Here is an 8,329-nt window from a genome sequence, read left to right on the forward strand (position 1 = left end):
AAAATTATTTTAAATAGGCTGATAAAGCTTAGACTACTGTAACTGTATTCTAGCCTGTATTACAACAGAACATTGGACAATGCAACGTAAATTGCAAAAATGCACTTGGAATCTGTCCAAGCCCTCCTACAAAAATTATTTAAACTGCGACACTGATCATTCATCTCTAAATAAACTTTATTTTATATAGTGTTTTAAGCGAATAGGTAATTAGATTGCTCATAAACCTAATCGCTTTTTCTACATAAACACAGCGTGATTGCTCTCTGAAAATGCTTTTCCTTTATATTTAGGCTCAGATTTCAACTATAGATCGTATTATTATAAACTTTCTTGGAAAAATGTATTTTATGTAAACCATGTTTGCTATTAATTCATTTAGGGCTAAAATATGTTCTTTGTCTTCCAATCGAGTCGAGTTGACATTGGAAGCTTGCCACACCCGGACTGTTAAACCAACGCATTAGCACGTCAAAGCCCATTGAGGGTATTGAGCCAGTATTGGCTTTAGTATTCCCCCCCCTCCCCTCAATTCAATTCAATTCAAGGTGTTTTATTTGCATGACAGATGGGTACAAGCAGTGTTGGGTATGTATATTGTAACGTTTACGGCCGACAGGCACTGTGTAAGAGCCGGCGTACCAGAGCAGCGCACCGAGGGAGCGTCTGCATTTATAACTTAGTTTTTAAAATATGAAGCATCTCCTTTTACTTTTAAGTCCCTTAAATACATTGAGCACAGCTTTCTCACCACTTAAGATTGCTTTTGATACCATCCTTACACAAAGCAGAAGGGAAATCTTCTGCCCCTTATGCAAAACCAAACCCTCCTCCCATCCCAGTTTACCCTCTTTATCATCCTCAAAATCTACCTCGATTTTCAACTTAAAGCATTACTGCTTACTGGGTTTTTGAGGGGGAGGTGTCTTTCGCTGGAAATCTCGCCTGCTTCCACTACTCAACCCCCTCTCTCCCGGAGTGCTGGCTGTGACGAATTAAACCGGTTTCACAGGTATTCAAAGTAGGAAGTACAGTGTTAAGTGGTAGCTGGGCTACTCCCTCAATAGAATCGCTTTAACATGCTAATGCATTGGTTTAACAGTATGCTGGGCAAACGTTCCGAGGTCAAATTCTTCCAGCACGGGGGTACCTTTAAAGCGGAGACGACGGCACCGAAATTATTTGGCGTGCCTTCTCTTTAAAGCCCTGGCCAAATATGAAGATAGTACGTACAGTTATAATTCAAACGGAATTAAAAACTACACATCCCAGTTACCATGGTGGTGCTTGTGATCATTGCGTTTAACCAACGAAACAGGGCGAAAAATCAGTAACATGACTTTGGGGCAGAGTTTCGAAAGCTTAACCTATCAGCAACAAAGCGAAATTTACACGATAGGCTACCTCAAACTGTCAGTTACACGACTGTGTATGTCGCTTAAGCCACTCCTATTTGGCATTTTAGTTATGGAGGTGAGAAGACGCCCCCCCCCCCCCCTCTGGGTGTCTGATTTGCCGCCATCTTTAACTGTTCGGTGTCTGAACCGGAGTAGATACGCGTACGAAATAAAGTTAATCCCAACTACAAAACATATTTTTGTGGTAAGAGGGCGCAAAACATCAGTATTTACTGCTATTATTTACTGTACGATTTATAGTAGAAATCTGATCCTAGATATAAAGTTAGATATAAAGTTAAAATCTCGACAAAGCAATGTAGGAAATACAGAGAAAATAAATCCTTTCTGACATCTAAAATCAGTTTTGATCAAGGTCTCTAAAACGAACAAGAAAAAGACGATTTTCGGAGGGCAATTACGCTGTGTTTATATAGAATAACTGATTTATAATCTAATTTCTTGTTCGTTTAAAACACTGAAATGTCAGCTGCAAAAGATCGCACCAGAAACAGCACTCTCTCTGCCTGTCATAGACGTTCAGGAAAGGCTGAATGAAGTCATGTCAAGTACAATAATTCGTTGATCAATAATAACAGTTGTAGGACAAGAAATAAAAGACAGTGAAAACTTAAGGCTAAAACTCAAATTCATTCTACAAATTAATGCAAATGAAAATTCAGGACGTTAAAGTGCACAAAAATGCACATGGGCAAAAAGTTTTAGAAATGGAGCAGGTGTTGCTTTGAAATAAACAAACAGAAAAAAGCCATGACTATAGTGCAGAAGAGGGATGCAGGAACACTTGCTTAGATATACAAAAAAATCACAAAAAGGTGTATGTTACAAAAGAACATGCAAACATGTTCATCATGTACATGAACATGTACATCAATTTCCCTTCGCGATCAATAAAGTCTTATCTATAAACATGAAACAGAGTGAGGAATCAGAAAATTAGCATGCATAAAAAACAGCAATTCTGTCAATGAGCCCTAAATGAATTAATAGCAACCATGGTTTCATGGAGGGCTTCTCAGATAGTTGGGCATTCAGGTAGATTGCCAGGTGAAAGGATTTGTAAACATACTTTGTTAAAGCAAGTCAGTTTTTTCCACAACACATAAAATACATTTTTCCAAGAAAGTTTAGCCTTTGTCACTAATGAAACCACTAAATAAAGACATAAATATAGAAATCATAAGATTTTTTTTATTCAATGTTGGTAGCAGGATGAACTGTGCTATTGTATATTTTGTCGCAGAGTTGCTGCAAGATGTTAACAGTGAAAAAAGGTATTTAGAAATGAGTTATTTCAATAAGAAAATCTTCAGAATAATTGCAAATCTAGCAGGATAGAGAAAGCACAGAAAACAGGCAGTTAGATTGATCAGATTAGTATGAAAAGGTATTTAGCAAAGGGAATGAGAAGAGTGACAAACTAGTATGCTTTAGATCTTTTTATCTGAACCAGGGAAAACTGATCATGTTTCTCTATAACAATAATAAAAAACTTTATTTTATATATCACCTTTAAAAGTGGCATCTCAAAGCAATACAGTAGATATAAAAACAGATAAAAGGACCACAGATTACAAAGTAAATATATATAAGAAAGACAAGCAGTTAGAGGTGCTACCAAAATTAGAAAATGAAGCAGATACAGACACTAAGTCTTCTGAAAAGAAAGGTTCTGAGGTTAGATTTAAATGCACTCAGGGTACGTGACTGATATCACTGGGAATACAAATTGAGAGCTCTGGGGTGCAGCTAGAGAAGACCCTGTCACCCACAGAATGTAGATGTTCTTGAGGACAGCTAGAAGACCAGAGTCAGACGGACAAAGGTGGGGAGTAGACAGATAATAAGCCATATACTGTAGGTACTGAATGAGGATGAGGATTTTGAAGTTGACTCGAAACCTGATAGATAACCAATGCAAGGACTTGAAAACAGGTGTAATGCATCTCTGATAGGATTCTCGCTGTCATATTGGTGGTGGTGGTGGTGGAGGGGAGTCCCCATTACCTGTAAAGCGCTTTGAGTGGAGTGTCCAGAAAAGCGCTATATAAGTGTAAGCAATTATTATTATTATTATTATTATATTCTGAACATATTGAAGATTGCTCAGTGTGGATTTAATTTCCCCAGTGAACAGGATGTGCATTTATTAATTCTAGAAAAAAAAAGCCTTTCTTGATTTCTCTAGTTCTTAGTTTCTCTAGTTCCCTTTAAAATAAACTATTATTCCACAATGCAGAGTATTACATGGCCAGTATTTACACATGATATTTGTGATTTCAAGAAATTAACACAAGCAGCTTTTGGAGATTTAAGTGTTGGCTGAGTTATTCCAGGATAAAAGACTAGAGATGTTTGTAAGAAGAAGATAATTTTGGGATAGCTGAGGAATACACTGGTAACAAGAACACTTCCTAATGGGGTTAGGCATACTTTTGATGAAGATGATGAAGTTAACAGACTGTATGTTTACATAGATACTGAAATGAGGATTGTATTTTAGATTTTGTGTAGTTGCTAGCGTTGAACTGTGTGTTGGATGCACATGAATTGAAGGAATGGGCAAACATAGCTGATGCGGATCAACAGAGCCAGCATATTAAGATGTTTATAATTAGAGGCAATTTGTTTAAATAACTAGGTATGGATACTGATGTGCAAGAGAGGTGGAAAGGCTGTTTCCTTAAGCCAGCACTATAAAATATTTTATTCTCAGTGAGATGCTGCCATTTCATAGTGGGTTTCTAACACTGTGTATAGTTCCATCCACACAGTGCCTTTACTTCCATCCATTTCTAATCTCTTTATCCAGTACAGAGGATTTGGAGCCTATCCCAGTAAGCGACGGACACAAGGCAGAATACACCCTGGACATAGCGCCAGTCCATCACAGGACAGACAGACATAAACACACACACACCAGGGCCAGTTTAAATCTAACCTCAGAACCTTTCTTTTCAGAAGACTTCGTGTCTGTATCTGCTTCATTTTCTAATTTTGGTAGCACCTCTAACTGCTTGTCTTTCTTATATGCATTTACTTTGTAATCTGTGGTCCTTTTATCTGTTTTTACATCTACTGTACTAGTTTGTCACTCTTCTCATCCCCTCTTTGCTAAATGGCTTTTGAATCGAGTCACATGAAGACAGAGGTGAAACAGCCCTACACAGCCCTGTCGCAGTACACAAATATAATTATATCTTATTAATTTCTTGAGATACGCGATTCTTTTAATACAGTCTTTGCTGTGCTCTAGAGGATCCTTGTGATATTTCGAGCTCTTGGTGAATGATAAGTGTCGCAGTTTAAATCATTTTCGTAGTTAGAAATTATGGAACGCTCTGTTAAAAGCAAGGGAGTTTTTATGTCCGTTGCAGTTTTTTTGCAACATGAATATAATTATATCGTTATTAATTTCTTGAGATACGCGATTCCATATTATATTCCCTTTTAATCAAATTCTAAAAGTATGCTTGTTGACTCCGGTATCACGTTAGTTAAAGACTTCGATGCTTAAAATGTTTAGGGAGAAATGGAATACTGGTGTGTATGTTTTCTTTAAAGTACCGAGACCAGCCATATACTGTATGTTTAAGTTCCAAAATTAATATCGTTTATGGACTTCACACGCGTTGCAGTATGCTCCTATTCTTTTTATGCTCAGGCACTAAGATTTCCCTTCAGAGGTAAAATTCCATTTAAATATTAAAAATGGACACAGTAAAGACGTTTACTGTAAATCTTTCTACGACAGACCAACGGACCACGAGTGCCCCTGTCGGTCAACCAATCACGTACCGCGGTATCCCGCATCATCTTGCGTCACGATGCGCGACGCCATAGCCAATTACCTCCGGTACGTGTCTGTACCGCGCACTTTGAATGGCTGCATCTGTAAGTCCCTTAATTATCATTAAGCACAGCTTTCTCACCACTTAGATTACTTTTTGATACCATCCTTAGACAAAGCAGAAACTTCTTGTATTTTCCGATGACATACAAGTGGAAAGATTACAGATTTTAATCGTCTTTAATTTTGTTACGTTATACGTTTTAGGAACGTTTCATCTATACAAACACCACAAAACTATTCTCGATTGTATTTCTGAATGTTATGTTACACTTACAGTAGTTCACTGTTTTAAATACATATAATTAAGAAAGTTAGGTGTAAGCATAAACTATTAGTAATCAATAATATTGAATTTAGAACTGTAATAAGTTGTTGCACTTTCCCCCGCATCTTGTAAAAATATATTTTAATTGTTCAAATATACAGTACATTAAATCTGACTATCATATAATAAGTTAAATACAAAACCAAAGAAAAAACAGGGTAAAATATAATTCAATATATTTTGCTAACAATGTTAACTGTTTATAAATAATCAATTATATTAACCAAGGAGTAGGATGGCACAGTTATTAGTATGCTTTTTGTTATAATTATATTCATGTACCGCAACACAAGCCGGAGCCATGACTTTTTTTTAACAAACATTTCTTTGAAAAAATAAAACGTTTCCCTGGGTCAGAGATTAAATAAAACTTCACTTGCACCAAACAAATTTATATTTCTAAATATCACAACATGATCGCATTTAAGTCATTTTAATAACAATGAATAGTCACCTATGCTTTACAATATAAACATTTATATTGATTTAAATCGTGTTTTGATTTAAATCGCAAACGCGTGTTTAAATATGTGTTTTTTGATTCACAATCAGACAAATGCAACATAAATTGATATTTTTGTCTTCTATCTTAATAAACTTTCAGCATAGCTTTCTCCCCGTTTCGATTTTTTTTTCTTGTTTAGATATAATTTAGATATACCTATATGGCTCTATGCACTGCATTGCCCTAAATGGGAATGATGACAAAATTACCCTAAAGGCAAAAGGTTGAAAGAAAGGGCTTCAGCTTTTCAAACTGTTGGATTTGGCATTTAATGCACTGGCATTTGAACAGTTAAAGCTAATATGTATTGGCTATTCCTGACTCTTAACCTATTTAACCCTGAAACAATGCTTATCGAGAACACCATTCAAAACGAAATTTCTATTGACAGGATACTTGTAAAAAATAAAATTGTAGCACAGTTCAAACATTTTCTTTGGTTTGGCAAGATTGTTGAGTGTTTTAAAGCTAATATATTGATGCCCTGAGTTATATTTTCCACTCAAATGAGTGGAAGGTTGCATTGATTCTTCGGAGACAATCTGAACCCCTAACCCTAACCACCCAAACCCTTAGCTAGGGTTAGGGTTAGAATTATAGAAAACATAGAGGATGTTGGATGGCATGGTTGTGTTCTAGGACAGAAAGGATATTTAGGTAAAGTGATATGTCAATGCTATCTTCACATTTTTTTCTGACCTTTATGGTTCTCTCCACTGCTTTGCCCTAAATTGGAATGTTGACTTTATTGCCCTAAATGCAAAATTTTGAAAGAAAGGGCTTCAATTTTTTTAACTGTTGCATTTGGCATTTAATGAACTGGCATTTTAACAGATACAGTAAAATGTAATGGGTATTCCAGGTTGCATTGTTTCTTTGGAGAGAATCTGAATCCTTACCCTAATTTATGCAAACCCTTAGCTTTCAATGTTATCTTTATATTTTTTTCTTGAATACTGTTCTAGCTAGATGGAACAACACCTTCTGCAATATTTCTAATATTCTTATGGGCATCCTTAGCAGCTCATGTCTTACTGCTCCTGACTTGTAGCATTAAGCAATCCGTGAGATTGCGTGGCTCACGCTCCACGGGATGCTAAACTATCACAGGCGTACCTCAAGCAAAGCTGGTACTTATCTGTTGCACACTCCTCAATGGGCTGTGGCAGCCATTTAAGATCTTTATTAAGGACTCAACATTAGTGTCTGCAATGGGGACTTGAACCCACAACATTCTGCTCAAGAGTCTAGAGCCTTTACCACCCTTATTAACTACAATAGGGTATATTAAAGCACATGTCCCGAGCACAACATTTTCAAAGTGTCTGTAAATACAGTACATGGAAATGCATTTTATTTTTAAGCCTCAGCCAGCTCTTTCACTTGAGGTTCTGTGACAAGTTTAAACTGGTAGGTTACCTCTCCTCTTTTGCAACTTGTGTTTCTGTGTCCCTTTCTAAAACATAGAGAAAAGGCTAAAAAAAATCCTTTAAAAATACAAATTGCTAATGAACAACCATTGGGATAATCATTGTAGAATTTTTAACATAAAAATCTGAATATTCAATACTTTTTTAGATATCAGACCTGACTCGCATTCTTAATTTTACCAGTCCTAACAATTAATCTCAAAAACAGCTTCTTTTGCTCCAGGTCACATCTGCTTTGATTTGGTTTGTATGGTTTTCTTTGTTTTTTGGCAGAATTAATGCGGGAATTTGCTTTCTCTGACCTCACCTCAGGGACACAGCTGTGATTATTCTCTGATCGGCATCCAGAGCAGAGCCAGTTCTGATATTGTTCTTTTTCACAAAACGGTCTTCCCCTTGGTTCAACCCTTGCTCTACAGTACATGAGGATGCCAATCTCCTCATCTGACCACTAGGGGACTGGTCTTCAGCCAAGCAAGTTGAGCCAACTCTTAGTATGATACAGCATTGAATAAACCCTGTTCAATACATCTAATTCTTGAGTGTTGTTATTCCTCATGACTGTTTAATTGGTTTAGAAATTGGAAGTGTTCTTTCTGAAGTTTTCTGATTTATTTTCTAATTCGCTATGCACTGACAAATTCCAGTTCTGTTCCTGAAATGACAAAGATTGTTAGTAAATTTACTTAACCGAGTTTGAAAGTACAGTATACTCACCTTGTGACCATGTAAACTTTATTTTTTGTATGCAATTATAAATGGCATGTTCCTAAAAACATTTTTTTGATCTATTTGTAT

The sequence above is a fragment of the Lepisosteus platostomus genome, chromosome 3 (genome assembly GCF_059453375.1).
Source record: "Lepisosteus platostomus isolate fLepPlt1 chromosome 3, fLepPlt1.hap1, whole genome shotgun sequence".
Lineage (NCBI taxonomy): Eukaryota > Metazoa > Chordata > Actinopteri > Semionotiformes > Lepisosteidae > Lepisosteus > Lepisosteus platostomus.